At 35.3% G+C, this 20860-nt stretch overlaps 1 pseudogene; it reads right to left on the bottom strand.

The window, feature by feature from the left end:
- Positions 1 to 67: 67 nt before the first annotated feature.
- Positions 68 to 20860, bottom strand: part of LOC137952574 (protein transport protein SEC23 D-like) — a 67356-nt pseudogene continuing 46563 nt past the window's right edge.

Genomic DNA, 20860 nt, shown 5'->3' with positions numbered 1-20860 from the left:
GCTGCTCCATGGGTTTTGACACAAAGCATGATTTGGTACTGCAAAAACATTTATCTAGCTGACTCATTTATGCAAGATACTCCGCCACCCGCTGAGACACTTCATCCAAGAAGGATACAAAGCCTACCACACTTGTTAAACCATTACCATCAACATCCTGCTCTTCTATGAGATAGTTTTTGAACACAGTGGGATCGTCCTATCCCCCTCGAATAAATGTGAGCTTTGGAGTGATACTTCTGTCTTGTTTCAGTTTGTTAATTGTTGTTCGCAAGAGGCCTGCACCAAATAACATTAGTATTAGTAGGTGAAGCAAAACAATCTAAACACTGTTATTGAAATCGTTAATTAAAAAAGGTCTAGAACCCAAAGGAGAGAGTAGGGTCCATCTGGCTGGTCATTCCAAAAATATTATGCATATAATCCAAGAAAAATGAGCAATCAGATGATCCTTGATTTCCACTCGGTGGCCCCATCATGTCAGGATTACTTTCCTGTAACCCTGCAGCATTTGAGCTAAATATTTCCAAACCCACCATTAGACTCAACAAACATAATCTATTTAACACGTGATTGCAAGAATATGACCCCAGTTAAGATCACATATCGATCTATTTCTACACAAGGATGTCACACAACATCCTTACGGGACTTGACAAACAGAATGACTGGATTCTAACCCCCAAATCTTATGTTTAAATTTTAGGGCCTTCTCTTGGTATGATTACTTGATGAACCACAAAAAGGAAACACATTTCTTGTGACAGTGCAATTGGAATAACTTAGTTAAATATTTATGAGCTCACAATCAAACTTAACAACTAAAGGATTTTTTAAATCCAGTAGGAATCAAATTCCAAAACCTAGAATGTAAACCCAAATTTTATGCCTTCCTCCTAGCATCAGTATTTGAAGAACCAAAAAGGAAATAACTTACAGTCTTGTGGAGGAGGAAAGGGGAGTGTCGGATCTGCTGTTGAGGAATAATATACAATTAAGTTTGTGAAAGCATCGAGAAAGAAGATTGGACTTCCACTTGTTATTAGTGCTGCACAGCTCAATGAGTGACGTGGATATGCTTATTTGTCAAGAGTGACATATGATGTCAATACTGGATATATAGCTCGGTGAAGGGAACCTGGCTCTAGTGCACTGCATCAACACATTCAGTTAACAAAATTGTCAAGACAAATTTTGTTTAACTTCGAGTGGAAGAAAAAATCATAGAAACAGTCAAATATATCCAGTAAGTACCTGAACAGACATTGAAGATATATGCGATAATCGGGATGAACACCTTCTTCATGCAAGCGGAGAAGTGGGATTCTAAGCAGAGCAAACACAAGTCGTGGCAGAGGCTACAGTTGAGGGCACTGAGAAAATGCCACATCAACGCGAGAAAGTAAAGATTCATTTCCATGTTGAACAAGTTTAAAGGCTTCATTATACTGTGTTGTGAGAATAACAAGCCAATCCTGAAGCAAAATCCTACCCTCCCTAATTCCTTGCTCCAAAGAAGCTGAAATTACTTGAATATTTGTGGCAAACAAGGGCAAATGAGTAGGAAGGATCAATAAGTAGATTGTGGTACTCAAGTCTCCAGTCAGGACTGACCTTAATGTTTTTGACTAGTTTAATTGACTCGAAAACACAACAATTTTCCTTCTTTTTCCCTTCTCCACATGTGATGGAACTTTAAGAAGTATAGTAACCCAGAAGGCATATTTGGCACAGGAAATTTATGATTCAACATCAATGGCATAGAAATCATGTTCACAAACCATATTACCACAATCAAGTCAAAAAAATACTACAGATAGCTAAGCATTTGACAAATTCCCTTTTTTTTTTTCTGAAATGGTCAATTCCATATTATTAAATGCATACAAATAAAAAAATGCTAACAAGAAAACAAAACCAAATATATATATCTACACACACACACACTCATCAACAGTGATAATTTACAGAATGTATCACACGGAAAAGGCACTAATGCATCAATCTCTAGCTTACCTAAAAGATGTAACACCCCTTTTACCTAGATAATGCTCATGTGTACTTGAGTTCAACCTGCCATTTTAAGAGTTTACTTTACTCTAGTACATCCATAGCCCATGGTCCAATTTTTTAATCCAACAACACTAACTGTTTTGGACCCAAAATGTTTAGATGAGCTTCAGGTATAGATTGTTGCCTTAAACCAAATTTCCCGCCAATGCTCAAAAAGCCATTCAGAATGGTGATGCATATCAGGCCTCTCAAATACAGAAGTGTCTTACTCAACCAAGATATTCCAAACTCTCAATAAAACTAGCTTGTTTTACACTAAGAAACAAATGAAATCTAATAATAAAATACAGCAAAAAAAATTTGATACCAAACAACCTTATGAACAAGGATTGACAACACAACTTCAGGATCAACGCTGTTGTAAAGTTCATTCATATTTGCAGTTGTAGCATATTGAAATGTCCTTATCCTTAAGTGCCGCTTAACGGAGTATCTGGACCTAAAGAAAGTACATTGTTATGCCATAAAAAATGTAGTGAGAAGAATGTTAACAGTTAGGGGAAGGCATTGACAACCACATTTTAACAATGAAAAAGGCCAAAACACTCCTCTTTATGAGTGGAACAATATATGAGAAAATTTTTCACGGAGTAGTTACCAACAAATATCTTTGAATTAAAAAAAAAATAGTTTCAAAATTTTCTTTCCTCGAGTAATTAAATACTAGTACCTATCAATCATCAGTCAAAAGAATCCAATTCCACAAAATATTGTTAACATAAATGTTCATATTTTTTTCTTTCTAAAAGGCAAATAAGATTTTCTTAACAACTGTGGACAGGTGTTTCTTATAATTCAGGGGCATTATTGTTATTGTGGTTTATGCTTAGAGCATGCTTTTTAAGTTAATGGTAGTTCAGTCCCTCAACTTATTCTGAGTGACAGGTAGGCTTTTACTCACAGGTATTTTAGTCTCATCTTGTAAAAACTCATTAGACAAATTTATTAAGGGATGAAGGTTCGATATATATCCTAATCTCTGATTAATGCAAAGAGAGAATTCCTGTAGTTGGCTATTATTTACTCCAAAACTTCATCTTTCCTAATTTTGATTATTTTAATGGTATCAGAGCCACATTGTTCTAGTTGTCACTGGGTTTTTATGAAACATTCTCTCCTGATGTCAAATTAAATTTCATCCAATTCTATTACTGTTAATAAAGGGTAGGACATTAAAAATGTCTTTTTGTTATGAAGATATTATTGTAAAGGCTTATATCAAGCAATATCCTAGATATGTTGCTCAAGGGGAGAAATATAGGGCTTGTAGATTGGAAAGGCAATATATGGTCTAAAACCGAGCCAAGAGTTTGGTTTGATAAATTCAGTCAAACGATGATAGGCTTGGGGTCTAAAAAGAGCCATTCATACCACTTTATCTTTGTTCTCCATAGGGACAAAAGTATTGTTATCTTAATAGTCTATGCAGATGACTACACAACAAGAAAGTGAGAATATCAAACAACATTTTCAAACCAAGGATTTAAGACACCTAAATTACTTCCTCAATATAGATGTTGCACGAAACAAGGTGAGATATGTAGACTGAGATAAGCTGAGACACGTTTATTTGGAGCAAAGTCAACAGAGAGTTTGATGCAAACAAATGCAAATTTACATGATGAACAAAACCCAATATTTAAAGATAAGACCTAGTATAGACAACTTGTTAGCAAACTGAATAACGATCCAATGATTCAACCTAACATTTCCTATGTTGATAATGTCAGACTCCAATACCTAAAGATAAGACCCAATACTACAAGACTTGTTGGTAAGCTGGTTTAAGACCCAACCTAATATTTCCTATGTTGATGGTGTTGTCAGTCAGTTTATGGAAAACCTGAGGAGTTGAAGTTGTGAAATAGATATTAAGGTATTTAAAATGTGGACAGGGATTGTTTCATAAACCACACCATAATCTAGAAATAATCAGGTTTTCAAAATGTTGACAATGTAAAGTCTAAAATTAGTAGAACCTCAGTAAGTGCTTATTGCACATTTATGAGCAGTAACCTTGTGACCTAGAAAAAGTACCAAAACAAACTATACTAGCAAGGTCAAGCATATGCAGCTTGTGAAATAATGTGGATTAAGTCTTTAGCAATAGAGTTTGGGTTCTCAATTGAAAACTTATGGCAATATTTTGTGACAATCAGGCTGTTAGTTTTATTGTTAACAATCCAATATTTCATGAGAGAACTAAATACATTGAAGCAAATTGTCATTTCATTCACGATGCAATTATGAGTGGCAAGATTATAACATGGTATGTTTGCTTTGCACATCAACTCGATGACATCTTTATATAGGGGTTGATCAATGTTGACGCAAAGTGAGACTTCCCAGAATTGGCTATTCTTCACTCCAAAACTTCATTTTTCTCATATCTGATTATTTTACAATAACAATGACCAAGATCTTTTTCGTGACTTTAACAAGAGCATTGACCAAAGCAAAGAGTAATTATCAAATGTTGCAGCTACTGGTTGAGGCTGGCAAAACTCATTTCTTTGCCAACAAACCCCCCTAGAAGATGCTTGAAGAAAGTCAAACAATCCCCTAAAAAAAGGTTTGAATGAATAAGAGAAACAAACTAATGATGAAAATGGCAGCAAATTTCCAGCATAATAGTATTGTTTATTGCTCTATGAGGGCTAGAGTTGAATTAGTTGCCAAGATAGTCTTCATCTCAGTATAAGATGTTAGGTCCGGTCAGAGAGAGAAGAATAAGTCCCGATAAGTTTAGGCTTGAAAACAGTAAGGTCTACAGGTTGAGGAGTGGACCTCTCAAATTGACTAATCAACTAAGATTTAGAACTATATAAAATTTTGGTCCAATGAAATTTCTGACCTTTTTCATCTCCTTGGATCCATTCAGAGAGAAACAGAAAGCTGATTGCCTCACATTTGACTGCTAGATTGGAGACAATCAAGGAGTAGACACCACCATAGAACAGGTGGTAAAAGCACAATTTTGATCTCAGAGCAATCCTAGCCTAGCTGGTGGATGCAGTGTGACCCATTGAGGCAGAGTTTTTGATCCTCCTCATAGGCCTTAAGAGTGTTTACCAACTCTTTTTTCTAATCCTGCCATCATTGAGGTGATTTGGCTGTTGTTTCAAGCAAGATGTTCAGGGAAGTCCTCACCTTGATGCTTAATTCTGATTTTTGAGAAAATTGTCGACCTTTATAGGCATTTGATGGAAGAGCTGGATGCCACTCTATGGGGATGTGAATCATCTAACTGATTTCTTGGAACAACAACTCATTGTGGGAGATTCCCTTCCCATTGCTTAACATTGTAATAGATTGGTTGTGCTATTGTATTTGTTTTCTTTAATGTCCTCTAATAACTATTCAGTTGTATGCTTTTTAAGTTTGCTTTTAACATCTTGTACCTCTATCTACTAATAAATTACTATCTCGCTTTTATACAAAAAAAGAAAAAAGAGAGATAGAGAACAGCATATTACTCCTCTTCTCAAGAAACTCTAATATTAGACCAAGTTCTGATCTCCATACACTACTTCTATAATACTAATTACAATATAATATGAAAAACCAGAGAAATCTTTGTGATGACATAGTACAAGAAACCTAAAATACATATGATTCTGGGTTAAAAAAACTTTGATGTTGTTAAGCACCTAGCCAATACTACCCAAAAGACCGGCCTGTTAGGAGCAGAAGACATAGGTACTTAACCCAGGACCATAACAGATGTTTACACAACTTTAAATGTAGGTAAGAGCAATTATAAATTTTAGAGTCGATTAAAACACAGAATGACCACAAATGAAAAGACAAGGACTTCCTTGCACATGGCAGCTGGTTATACGTACTTGTTTTCAGCACTTGATCCTGAAACTGAAGATTCCTCAGGTGGCACAATGACAGTATACTGGAAAGCAATTTGTATCACAGGAGGCTCTGTGTGTCTGTACATGATTTAAGACATATTGTTTCATATTTCTAAAATAAAGACCCACCCTTCTCAGTATATGACATCAAGATAGGATCTGAATACCTCGAGAATCCCATAGAATTAGAAAAATCAAATTCATAACCATAAGTGGCATAAAAGTCGCAACATATAATGTGTTGAAGGTTCTCATACTGAGGATCTGCAAAGAAATGACCATACTATAGAAGAAAAAAGTAAATCAGACCACATAAGAGCAGCTCTTAGTTAGATACGAATCAGAAGAAAAACTTAAATGTTTTTGAAGATCTCCAAGACCATACCGAGCGTCTTGGCTGGAAATCAGAGGATGTTCTCAATCTTAGTATGCATCGAAAGGCATATGAACGGCTAAGCATCCGGTACCTGAAACATCAATTATATTTTCAAAAAATGAACTTAGATTAAGCTACCCATGAAATTGTCAAAATATAGAAAGTAGTGGACTATAGCTTATCCTTGCCCATTATGAGTCATATACTTGTGTTGAGTCATACATGTAATATCAGAATAAAGCTTCACCCTCTTTCAATTAATAAAACAGTCAAACAAACCAGTTTGAGGGTAATCTAGCACTCATTACCAATCAACTTACTCATAGATGTTTTATTTAAGAATAAAGATAACGCAAAATTTTCTTGTAATCAATGGAGAAGGTAGTGACCACACAATCAAAATGTCCATGAAAGCACAGAGCCTCATTGCCATTTTGACAGGCAGCAAAGACGACAAGCCCTTTTTTACATTTTTTGGCACTCCAGACACTAATCTGTTAATTTCCCCTCCTCCCTTCCTCTCCCATAAATTTTTTATGTAATATTAAAGAAATTCAATAGAAAAAACAACAACATAATCTGCCTTTATGTCTTCCACTATGAGAAATCAAGGGCAAAGAGCGGATGCATGCAAAGGCTAAGCAGCTTTCAGCTTCATACCACCTGCATCCAAGCTCCAAATCACAACCACAAATAACATCATAAGGGTGAAACAGAGACCAATACACCAATTGGTGCACAAACAGAGCTTCTAAGCCCCTTCCCAAGAAACATTTATAAGAGAACCAACAAAATCTAATGACTGCATCTTCCCCATCACTGCACAACACTTCCTTTTCCTTCTCTCTGTCATTTTTATTTTAGATAGTAGAGAAATAGATACATGAGCTGGCTACTAAAAACATTAGATGACTGCAAGGAGCCCATCATCTCCAGTCCATCTATACGAGGGGAATGCAATCACCCATGATAGGATTGACTGTTGTAGCCACTCCCAACGAAAGAAATATCATGGAGAATTGCTGAGCAAGGGGTGCATACCCAAGAAACAGCAAGAGAACTTTTTTTTAAAAAAACTTGTCATCGATCTCCTTAAACATATGTGAGAGCTTCCAAAATGGAGGGATCTAGCCTAAGCCCACTAGGTGACATTTGAAGAGGCTCCTTCAATTCTAAGCAAGATGAAAAAGCAGATGTTAAGAAAGATAACTTCACCAATTGTTTAGAAAGATAACTTCACCAGATGTTTGCTTGATCCGGGTCAGAGGTCTACATGCATATGCCAAACACACTCAAATTAAGGTCCAAAATTCCCTTCATCACAGTGGTACATTTTGTCCTCGAGACCTTAATCAGAGGCGTGCTTTGACCAATACTGGGATGGATGAGGCAAGAAACCTTCTCAACCACCTTGAGAACAGATACATTCTTAGGACAAGTTGTTGACCTCATGGTTGGAAAGACAGCACATAGGGTCATTAACTGTCTACTCTCCGACAATAATCATCTGGTTGGCTGACAAGCACGAGCATCTCTCTCTCTCTCTCTCTCTCTCTCTCCACTCTTAATCCTATGGGTCAAATCAGGAGGCAAAACAATTTTACCAATTTAAATATCAAAACAATTGGCCAACAGCTAATTCGTATTGAAGATTTGTTGGATAAAGGTAAAATCCAGAGAAATATAGTCAAAATCCTTATGACTTATCTTCTCGAAAATTACCTTTGTTGAAGAACAATAAACCACTCATCAAACCACCCATTCCTATTAGGAACTTTAAATGGGATAATAATTCTGAAGTTGTTGATGAATTATTATCTTGGCTTGAAAGATTGAATCTTTCTGAAGATCGACTAAAACAAGCCAAAGAAGCAAAAGTTGCGGAGATTCTGAAAAGTATTGAAACATTAGAATCTCACAAAGATCTAAATGAAGATATTTCATCTCAAAATTCTGAGGATTTAACTCCTTTAGCATATTCTGATTCTGATATTGGTCAAAACTCTAATCTCAAAGATTTAGGTTTAACCAATGTCAATCAGACTGAAGAAATTCTTCAAGACATGATACAAGATCCGAGTATCCAAAAATTGGATTATGAGAAAAAGTCTACTCGGAAATGGGATCTACCTAACAAACTCTTTTACCATAGGCCTACACCTCAAGACCTATTGTATGAAGAGAATGTTTATTTAGATAAAAAATCTTATGATGGCAAATCCATTTATGAATGGAATATAGATGGATTATCTGAATATCAAATATTGGAACATTGTCACCGAATGCTTATGTATTGTAAAATCTGTCGGCAACATAAGAATTCCAATTAAGGAATTGCAGAAATGCTTATTGCAGGGTTTTCTGGAACTCTCAAAGGTTGGTGGGATATATCCTCACCCCTAAATAACATCAGGAAATTTATAATTCAAAGAAGGTTATCAAAACTAAATCTGGCCAAGCCTACCTAGGTGAGGACGATGCAGTTTATACCTTGATTTCCTGTATTGTTCATCATTTCATTGGAAATCTGACATCCCAATCAGATAAGGGAACAGAGGTTTTGCAAAATCTTAGGTGTCGAACACTTAGCCAGTTTCGTTGGTATAAAGATGTTTTCCTCACTAAGGTTATGCAAAGACCAGATGCCAATAATGAATATTTGAAAGCAAAATTTATTGATGGTTTACCAACTCTTTTTGCCAGCAAGGTAAGAAAAAGGTTAGGTAATGAGGTAGGAATTATAAACTACCATCAATATATATATGGTCTCCTTACCAGTGCTATCATCCAAGAAGGGCTGACCTTATGTAATGATTTAAAGCTTCAAGCTCAGCTTAAGAAACAAAATCTTACTGGAAAGCGTGAGCTTGGTGAATTCTGTGAACAATTTTCTTGTGACACAAGTCCATCACCTTCCAATCAAAGGAAGGGAAAAGGTAAAGTCTCTCACTCTAAGAGACATGAACCCTATTCACACCAGAGTAGGAGATATCCAAAATGACAGTCTCAACAAAAGACTTGTCATGAATCTAGGAGACCTCCTCGTCAGAGACCACCTCCTAGAAGAAATCCTCCAGACAAAAAGAAAATTGTCTGTTACAAATGTGGTAAATTAGGCCACTATTCAAATAGATGCAAAACTAAAGAGAAACTTAACCAACTTCAGATTGATGAAGTATTAAGAATTTAGTTGGCCAAAATTCTCTTAAACTCTGATTCTGGGGATGATATTGATTATGCCTCATCCAACCAATCAGAAGAAGACCAAGATTGTAGTTGTTCTCATCTACAATCTATGGCACAAATGCATCAGATTAATGTTCTTACAAATGAACAACAACTTGTGCTTAAGAACATTGATCAAGAGGAAGATCCTCAAACCCAAAGATATTTAATTAAAGAATATCTGGAACAAATTCAAAGTACTTCAAAGACACCTCCCATTCAAGGAGTTAAACCTTATTCTTTGAAGGAAATTATTGGTCATTATGAAGAAACCAATTCTTCTTAAAAACAACCAGTATCCATCTCCTCATTACAAGGAGAGATTAAAGAAATCAAGCTTGAACAGAAATATGACAATCAAGAAAAGAAAACTGATGAGAAATCTGATGAGTCTTTTCTTAATCAAATCACCAAAGTCATCCATCAAAGATGGCATACTGTTATTAATTTGGTTATTGATCAGAACTTTGTCATTCCCAAATTGACAGCTCTGATTGATAGTAGAGCAGATTTAAACTGCATCCAGAAAGGGTTAATTCCAATCCAGTACTTTGAGAAAACCACACAAAATGAAAATTAAGTATAAATTAAACAATGCCTCCATATGCACTAAAGACCAGTGCATCATTACAGATTTTCTGTTAGTCAAGAATACGACCCAGCAAGTCATATTAGGCACTCCGTTTTTGGAGAAAATCATGCCAATCAAAGGCATTGATAACCATGGAATTCTTGGTGAGGTTAATAATAAACCTATATATTTCTCTTTCAACTCTCCACCTCAAATTAGCTTCATCAATGAGATTTCAGAATTGAGAAATGTCAAAGAACATCATCTTAGTTTCCTGCATAAAGAAATACAATGTTTTACACTTGAATAGCAGCTGGAAACTACGACCATGAAAGAAAAAATTAGTTCTCTTTAGAAAGTATTTTCCCAAGAAATTTGTAGTGAAATTCCTACAACTTTTTGGGATAGACATAAATATGTTGTGTCTTTACCATATATTGATGGGTTCAATGAAAGAATCATTCCTACAAAAGCAAGGCCTAGTCAAATGAACATGCTTTACTGGACCTATGCAAAAAGGAAATCCAAATTCTTCTGGATTTAGTCCATTTTGTAAAATGAACCTTGATTGGTTCTGGTAAGATAGAAAGGGGTGGCCCAAATTTGTTCCACCATGCATATACCCAGTTGGGTAGAGGTAATGACCTCTGATAGACATTCTTTTTCCACTGGAAAAACCAGGAATGTCTATGGGAGGGATTTTGGTAATAAAAAGTATTATACCAAGAATCCATATAATCCCAATAAATTAATTTCTTTTCCAATAATCAGGATTTTGGCAGGTAAAAATGCATCCAGATAGTATAGAATGGACAACATTCACATGTCCAGAAGGACATTTTGAATGGTTAGTAATGCCTTTTGGGTTAAAAAATGCACCTACTATTTTTCAGAGAAAAATGGATAATATATTCAAGAAATATGATACATTTGTACTAGTATACATAGATGACATCTTAGTGTTTAGCAAAACCATTGAAGAACATATAGGTTACTTACAATTAGTATTAGCCACCTTTATGCAAGAAGGAATCATTATTAGTAAAACAAAAATTGAACTATTTAAAGAATACATAAAATTCTTAGGAGTAAATATAGGACAAGGTCAGATAGAACTACAAGATCATATTTCTAAGAAAATATTAGAAATGCCAGACAATTTATCAGATACAAAACAACTCCAAAGATTTTTAGGATGGGTCAATTATGCCAGACCTTTTATTAAAGACATAGGAAAAATTATTGGCCCTCTATATGGAAAAACTTCTCCAACTGGCCAAAAATTCTTTAACCAAGAATATAAGAATTTGGTTAAAAAAGTTAAAAGAAAAAATTCAAACATTATCAAAATTACAAATGCCCTTAGATTCTGATTATCTAATCATTGAAACAGATGGGAGTAATCTAGGATGGGGTGGAGTTCTTATAGCCAAACCCCACAAATATAGTGAGAAAGAACAAGAAAAAATTTGTAGTTATGCTAGTGGAAAATTTAAAGAAAAAGGAAACATGAGTAGCATAGATTCTGAGATTCTAGCAATAATTTATTCCCTAGAATCTTTTAGACTGTATATTATTAATAAACAAGAATTTACTTTAAGAACAGACTGTGAAGCTATAGTAAAATATTTCCAAAGAAGCTAAGATAAGTAGAAGAAGATGGTTAAATCTTGTAGACATTATTACAGGAAATGGGTACAAGATTGAATTTGAACATATTAAAGGAAAAAATAATAGTCTTGAAGACACTCTTAGTAGAAGATTTTTTGAAACAAATATTATGATTAATTGAACAGATGGATTTTCCAGACCACGGCTCTTCCAGACCAACGTCCTCCAGATTCAATAATTATGGACAAGAATTTCTTAGTTTTGCCAATCAGAAATTAGTAGTTTTTCCAAACTCTAATATTACTTTTAAGACTTTACCTAGCATTTTAGTTACAAAAGAAGAACAATGTTTATTAGATAACTTATGGCTTTCTTACCAAAGAATTCCCAACGATCAGAAATACTTTTTAGCCAGTATTAACGGATTTTCAGAATAGTTTTTGCAGAAAAGAAAAGTTTTAATTTTTATGTAGTTTTCCAAGGTCACACTCCAGGAATTTTTCATTCCTAGACAGAAGTTGTCAAAAGTGTTCTGAATTTCAACAGACCTATTTACAAAGACTTTAATAATCTTCAAGAAGTACTAGAGGCAGCCAAGTTAACTATTGGCACCAATTATTACATAGCTCCTTCTTTGAGACATATGAGAGCAGACCAAGTATCCTATGGTGTTGCCAAGGATAATAAAAGAATTATATTTTGTGACCATTGTGATACTCTAGCCACTCAATGAAAAAAGAAGACTTCTCGAAGAAAAGAATGACTTTCAAAAAGAATATATCAAGACTTTGGAAGAAGAAAATAGAAGGCTCAAAGCCAAGACCACAAGTACTATTTGTACCCAGATCCCGACTAGTGAAGGGTTTTCACTAGCTAGTCCGGCTCAAATGGCAGCCGATAAAGACAAATCAAGTCCGTTGATGGCTGTAAATTTGCCAAAAATTTCAAATGAAAAGAAAAAAGACAAACCGCAGGAAGACAGTAAAGAAAAACCGTACACAGACCTAGAAGAAATCAAGAAGATGATGCAAGATTAGTTTCAGGAATATCTGAAAGAACAAGGTTATGAGAAGAATAATTCAGACACTTCTAGTAAAACCGGCTCCACCGGAATTGGTACTCAGACTCTCCAATGTTATTCCCAAGAAGAAGACGAAGACTTTGATTATGACTCAGAGGCCGTCCATAATTTAACAACACTTGATGGCAAATAGATAAAGCAGTAAGACTGTACTATAAAAAAGAGACTAGATAGAAAAGACTAAAAAGACAAAGTACTTAGAAAAGAGATAGGATGAAAAAAAAACACAGAAGATTATTCAGAAGACCACTCAGCACACGGTATCCAGAAGCAGTTTTTCCAGCACCCAGTTTCGGCACATAGGTTTCCAAAAGCAGTTTCTCCAGCACCTAGTTTTGGCACACAGTTTTCAAGACAACACATGGTTTTCAAGATAATATCTTGTACTTTTTGACTTTTTGTACCTCTTTTGTAAAGATTATTTTTTAAATCCCACACTTGGAAAGCATCATGAGACACATCACTGACGATGGGGCCCAATGAGCACCCGGGTGATTCTCATTGTCTCCCAGTGTCGGCAGCTCTTGGCTATAAATAGCCCTATGTACATTTAAACCATATGAATGAAAGAGTGTGTTTCAGTGCATCCTTTGTCTTCCACCCATGAGTTCCATCTTCTTCTCAACCTAAGTGTTCCTCAATAACACCCCTATTTTAAACAGTAAGTGTTACTCTCCGCCATTTTTGTTTAGTTTTCGGGACTTCTCTAAGGGGAAGCTTTAGATCTATGTCTGTTTAGATCTATACCTTCTTCCTCTAACCCGGGTTAATCCCAAGCCCAGAGTAAAAGCATTTTGGTATTCCTCTGATGCTTCACGGTCCATGCGTCCCTTGTTTCTGCCCGTTTATACCCAAGGAGGTTTCAGGGCTTTGTTTTTCTTGGGACTAAATGCTGGAGCCCGTGGCAGAAGCTTAATGCTAGGAAACTGCACACCTCACTGTGTCTTGGGTTCCCCATACCTGAAGGAGTAAGCATAAAGATCTAAACAGCTAAAGTCAAACCCCTCGGGAATTACATTTCTTACTTATTTTCCGAAATCCTCTCCATGCTTGTGCTCTTTATAACTTTAGGTATTGTTCTTATCTATTTAATACTTACCACTTTTATTGTTTGCTAAGTTTTATAGATTGTGTGTGCTTGTGTTTGTTTTTTGTGCTTATACATAAAGGTATATTAGGCTGGAAAATGCTGGGTGAGGTCTAAGTCCTGACAAACGCCTCTGCCACTTCGGAGCCAAGCGTTGCTCCCGGAAGCCACAACGCTGTCGTACTTTTATGTTTATTTGGCTTGTTAATAAAATATTAAGACAATTTTTTAGGATAGTATTATGCATACTACCTATACACTACCTATATCTAGCTTTGTTTTACAATTTCATATATTACGGTAGAAGATTTAAAATATAGGACCTTATACTAGCATCCTATTTTTATTTATATTAGTTGTGGAGTTATTTAACTATTTTGTTTTCTTACCAGAACAACTAGAAAACCTCTTAGTCTCCTATATATTTTTAATTGCTAATATTATAGGAAGAATCCTAGATACATGATCTTTGTTTTTATAGCATTAACAATAGTTATTTGTAACTTTTTCATATTTAGTATTATCTGTCTCACTTTATCCCTCTATTCCTATAGGAGAATAGTAGAAACCCCTAAGCAAGTTTTTATTCCCAAAAGGCAAGTAATAAGAAGATCTCCTAATAATTCTCCTTTAAATACTCCAAACTAAATTAAATTAGTACCCCCTAAATTTGGTATCAGAGCCTTAAGACCTGGAACCTTTTTAAAAAAGTAGATTATTTAGACTTAAGAATTTCATCAAGATTTGATATAAAATACATAGGACCTAATTGTCTTAGGTGTCATTTTAATAGTGAAGAACACATATTACACAGAAATAATTCACAATTAAATACTATCGCAGATCTTATTATAAGTTTAGGCAATAATCTACAAAGCAAAGTAACAGAAATAGAATTTACTTTGAACAAACTACAAGATGAATTAAGAACCCTAAGAGTAAAAACATAAAAACTCTCTGAAAATTTAGATTATCTAAAAACTAGTAAAGGATCGCAACAAAATATTGATAAAGAGATAGATTTAATAACTCAGAAATTAAAAGTTGTCAAAATAAAACCTAGAACTTCATCATCAACAAAACCATGGCACTTTCACAGCGAGGTGAAGGATTTACCTCTGAAAAAGGAAGTTCTTCTAGAAATCTTAATATAATAGATAGAATAACAGGAAGAAGAAGTGTAGACCAAAGAGATATTCAGTTAGACGAAATAATCGACATAGACCAAGATATTCTTCAGTAATAATCAATTAAATCTCCTTAATCCTAGACAGTTATATAGAATAGGACCTTTGAATTTTAATACTGGATTATTCAGACACTATAGGGAAATTCAAGTTAGTTGTGTAGGACAGGATTCCGTCAACATAAACTTAATAGCAGAACAAGCTTTCAAAGAAATTAAAAAATTATATACTTTAATTCATTTAGGTTTAATTGTCATAGGGGAAAAAGGATTAGGACAAAAACACCTAGGAACCAAAACTCTGCTCAGCATCTATGATGATAGATGGGTCGATCCTAAAAAAGCTATGTTAGGAATCACCAAGTAGATATGAATCAGAACGGAGGAATATTTTATTGCTCCCCTGATTTCCTCATAGGACTACAAGATTTCAGAAAATATATTAAAATAGGTATTCAGACAAAAGGATATGAATCCTTTGTAGGAAACATTCTTTTATTATGTATTGGATTTTTAGGAAGATGTACTTGCTCCAGTACTACTAGGTTTAAAGTTAAAATAGATGATGTAGTTAATTTAAAAGGTAACAAGGGAATTAAATTAATTAGGCCTATCAAATATTCCCCAAATATCTTAGCAAGATTAGAATGGAACCTTAAATTCAAAGAAGAAAATATAATTAGTCCTGAAGAAAGAATTATGTATACAGATACAAAAGGTAATATAAATATTAGATTTAATGGTTATGAACAAAAGAATACAGAGGACACAGAATCAATTTCTAGCAAAAATTACGATTTAGTTCACATAGAAGGAGAATCAAAGACAGATGAAATAATATACCCTAAAGAACTAGAATTAAAATTAATAGAAAAAGAACTTTTTCATTTAGAAGAAGATTTAATTAAAAATGGAAAAATCCAAGATGAAGAATATCAATACTATGACCAAAAATCTAACATCAGAATAGGAAAAATGCCTCTAGAGCCAACAAAAGATGAAGAAACTATAAGTATCGAAGAATACATGGATGAAGAAAGCTCTAATACTATTCCCTGAAATAGTTATACCACTTATCCACGAACTCCTCCTAGGGAAGTATATTATTCTGGTAATATGCCAAGGATTCCTTATAGTGACCCAGTAACTTTTGATCACAAGATACGTCCCAAAGGAAAAAGAAAAGAAATAGAAAGACCTATAAAGTTTCAAGAAATGGGCAAAGAAATTTTTTTTAATCTTTCAGCCCATCTAATGAGCCTTGGGTCAAATCCCAATAATTTTGTTAATAAAGTTTATCAATTAGTAGCAGGAGATGACCCTAATCTAGGATTTGTAACATGACAAACAGATGCAGTAGTTTATTTAGAGCAACTTAGTTTACATAATTATAAATATGTTAAGAATTTTCTCCAAGATTACTTTTATTATACCTGTATTTCAGGAAATGCTTTCAACAAAGACTTAGGCACAAAGTTATTTAGGAAATTACCAGGAGCTCTAGGAAAAGAAATATATGATAAATGGCAAAGCGTAGAAACAACAAATCCTACAGCAGTGTATTCAATAGGACAAAGAACCAAGTTTATTATGACTATCCTTCAAGAAAAATGTACAGACATTCAAATACAAAGACAACTTAAAGGAGATGATTATGGGTTCTGTAAGCAGATATATACTACCCAAGCTTATGGTCTAAAAGACTCGGGACAGAAACTAAGAAAGCATAAAAAATACTTCAAGAAAGGATACTTTATCCATAGATCCAAAAGTAGGAAACCATATTTAAACAAAGATAGACATTTTAGAAGATTTAACCCAAAAAGAACCTATAAGAATAAACTTTCTTGCTATATTTGCGGCCAAACAGAACACTTAGCCAACACTTGTCCCAAAAGACAAAACATTAACTCTAAGAGATCGACCCTTGTAGAAAATGTCCAACAAGATCTCATAGAAGTATATGAATACATGTCAGATACGGAATCTATTTATAGCATAGTAAGTATCCAAAATGCACCTTTAGATTCTTCAGATGAAGATGAAGATTTAGTCATAAGCCTAGAAGAAAACCTTGACCTTATGGACACTACTTCAGAATGTGTACATACGTGGACATGGAATACAGGGTTAGATAGTAATCCTTGTTTTAAGTGTGCTTGGTATCCCAGCAAAAAACAAAGAGCTAAATGCAATCAATGTTCCCTAGAAGCTTGCATCCCTTGTCTAAAAGCCCTAGGTATAGAACCTGCAAACCAGGCTCTCTCTCTCTCTCTCTCTCTCTCTCTCTCTCTCTCTCTCTCTCTCTCTCTCTATATATATATATATATATATATATAATTCTTTAGGGTATATTATCTCATCTATTTCTAATTCTATATTGACTAGGTCTCTTGAGACTTCCCACAAGATTTGACACAAAATACATAGGACCTAATACTCTTAGGTGTCACTTTAATAGTGAAGAACATAGTCAACACGGAAATAACCCTCAACTCAAGAGTATTATCGATCTTATTATAAGTCTAGGAAATAATCTACAGAGTAAAATAATAGAAATAGAAGTTAGAATAAGTAAAACAAAAGAAGAAATAAGAAACTTCAGAATAAAAACAGACAAAGTAGCTGAAAATTTAGACTATCTAAAAACTAGTAAAGGATCTCAACAGAACATTGATAAGGAAATAGATTTAATAACTCAAAAATTAAAAGTTGTTAAAATAGAACAACCGAGAACAACCCAGCCTAAAAAATCATGGCACTTTCACAACAAGGTGAAGGATGTACCTTGAAAATAGGGAGTTCCTCTAGAAACTAAAATATTATAGATAGAATAATCGAAAGAAGAAGTATAGACCAAAGAGATATACAATTAGATGAAATCATAGATATAGACCAAGACATTACCTTATTCAGTAATAATCAATTAAACCTCCTTAACCCTAGACAATTATATCGAACAAGACCATTAAACTTTAATACAGGATTATTCAGACATTACAAAGAAATTGAGATTAGTTGTGTAGGACAAGATTCTGTTAACATTAACCTAATAGCAGAACAAGCTTTTAGAGAAATTAAAAAATTAAATACTTTAATTCATTTAGGTTTAATTGTAATAGGCGTAAAAGGATTGGGACGAAAACATCTAGGAACCAAAACTTTACTTAGCATTTACGATGATAAATGGGCAGATCCTAAAAAAGCAATGTTAGGAATTACTGAAGTAGATATGAATCAGAATGGAGGAATATTTTATTGCTCCCCAAACTTCCTTATTGGATTACAAGATTTTAGAAAATATATAAAAATAGGCATTTAGACAAAAGGATATGAATCCTTTGTAGGAAGTCCAGCTCTTTGGGCGCCATTCTGTATGGTGCTTGTGCTGGCTTTCTTGCTCTGGGCTCAAGCTCTATGCGATGGTCCACCCCTCTCCTAGGTGGTAACCTCGCTAGAAGTTGTTCAGACATGACATCTCTATATTCATGCAGTACGGCTTGTATCTCTTTAGGGGTAGGCATGACCTCTACCTGCTCTATAGCACAAATAAAAGCAATGTAAGTAGAGCGGCCCTGCTTAAGACCTTTCTTAAGCTGGAGGGCTGATAGCATTAAGTCCTTTTTTGTTACATCTTTGTTGTCAAGTTCAGAAATAGTACAAGGACTTTGTTCGTCCATAATCCCCACTACCCCAACATGCGGCATTACAAATGCCTTACAAACCGTGAAAAACTCCATTCCCAAAATAACATTGAAAAAATCCATGTCAACAATACTAAAATTCAGAAATCCAACCCACTTGCCTATCTCCACAGGGATGTTCTTGGCAATGCCTTGAACTTCACGAGCAGCAGAATTTACATCTTTCTTTTTGCTCCCATCTTTCTCTCCTCGTATATTTAGGCGCCAAGCCTCCTCCTCCGAAAGGAAGTTGTGGGTGGCGCCAGTGTCCACCACTTCTCTAACAGTACATCCGACAAGTGTTAGAGAGATAAAAAGATGTTCTCTTAAGGGTCTTACTAGAAGTGGAGCAGCCTTCTCCTCCTTTGAATGGACAACAACATGGAGAAGTGTTAAGGAGCCCAACCTAGGCTCAATCCTTCCATTGTTCACCTCAGTTTGAGCAGCATTGAGGAACCTCTTTCTAAGACAATCCCTTGCATATGAAACAATGGACCTTCTTTTTTTGTTTGTCCCATCGTTTCTTCACTTCCGGCCTAGCCTTGGCATCCTTTGCCCATGACTTCTTCTCCCCTTTCTCCTTCTTCTTAAAATTTGTTTTACCATTGTTATTTTCCTTAGGCACTTTGTTAGTCGAATAATTCTTTCTCTCATATACGATTAACTTTTCAGTAGTAGATAAAGCTTAAGCTAATGTCTTTACTTCTCATCTTCTCAATTCTTGCTCAGCCCACGGGAAGTAAAGACATTATCTTCAGCTTTATCTACTGTTGAAAAGTTAACCAAATATGAGAAAAAGAATTATTCGGCTAACAAAGTGTGTAAGGAAAATAACAATGGTAAAACAAATTTCAAGAAGAAGGAGAAAGGGGAGAAGAAGTCATGGGCAATGGATGCCAAGGCTAGGCCGGAAGAGAAGAAACGAGGGGACAAATAGAAGGTCCATTGTTTCATATGCGAGGGATTGTCTTAGAAAGAGGTTCCTCAAAGCTGATCAAACTGAGGTGAACAATTGAGGGATTAAGCCTAGGTTGGGCTCCTTAACACTTCTCCATGCTGTTGTCTGTTCAAAGGAGGAGAAGGTTGCTCCACTTCCGGTAAGACCCTTAAAAGAACTTCTTTTTATCTCTCTAACACATGCTAGACGTACTGTTACAGTGGTGGACACTGGCGCCACCCACAACTTCCTTTCGGAGGAGGAGGCTAGGTACCCTAACATACGAGGACAGAAAGATGGGAGCAAAATGAAAGTTTTAAATTCTACTGCTCGTGAAGTCCAAGGCATTGCCAGGAACGTCTCGGTGGAGATAGGCAAGTGGGTTGGATTTCTGAATTTTACTATTGTTGTCATGGATGATTTCAATGTGATTTTGGGAAAGGAGTTTTTCACGGTTTGTAAGGCATTTGTAATGCCGCATGTTGGGGTAGTGGGGATTATGGACGAGCAAAGTCCTTGTACTTTTTATGAACTTGACAACAAAGATGTAACAAAAAAGGACTTAATGCTATCAGCCCTCCAGCTTAAGAAAGGTCTTAAGCAGGGCCGCTCTACTTACATTGCTTTTATTTGTGCTATAGACCAGGTAGAGGTCATGCCTACCCCTAAAGAGATACAAGCCGTACTGCATGAATATAGGGATGTCATGCCTGAACAACTTCCAACGAGGTTACCACCTAGGAGAGGGGTGGACCATCGCATAGAGCTTGAGCCCGGAGCAAGAAAGCCAGCACAAGCACTATACCAAATGGCGCCCAAAGAGCTGGACGAACTGCGAAGACAACTCAGTGAGCTGCTGGACGCTGGGTTCATAAGGCCAAGTAAAACACCTTATGGGGCCCCTATACAGTTTCAGACTAAGAAGGATGGAAATATGAGACTGTGCATCGATTGTAGGGCACTCAAGAAGGTAACTATAAAGAATAAGTACCATATTCCTCTTATTGTAGATCTCTTTGATCAATTGAAAGAGGCACAAGTTTTCTCCAAATTGGATTTGCGAAGTGGTTATTTACCAAGTCCGGATTGCAAAAGGAGACGAGGGGAAGACTACTTGTGTAACAAGATATGGGGCTTACGAATGCATGGTTATGCCCTTTTGCCTAA

This window comes from Aristolochia californica, unplaced genomic scaffold, assembly GCF_029961685.1.
Source record: "Aristolochia californica isolate CCGP_79_NKW_82.1479 unplaced genomic scaffold, dmAriCali1.0.hap1 SCAF_16, whole genome shotgun sequence".
Lineage (NCBI taxonomy): Eukaryota > Viridiplantae > Streptophyta > Magnoliopsida > Piperales > Aristolochiaceae > Aristolochia > Aristolochia californica.
Note: the sequence above shows the minus strand (reverse complement) of the source record. Positions and strands in the feature narration are given on the sequence as shown.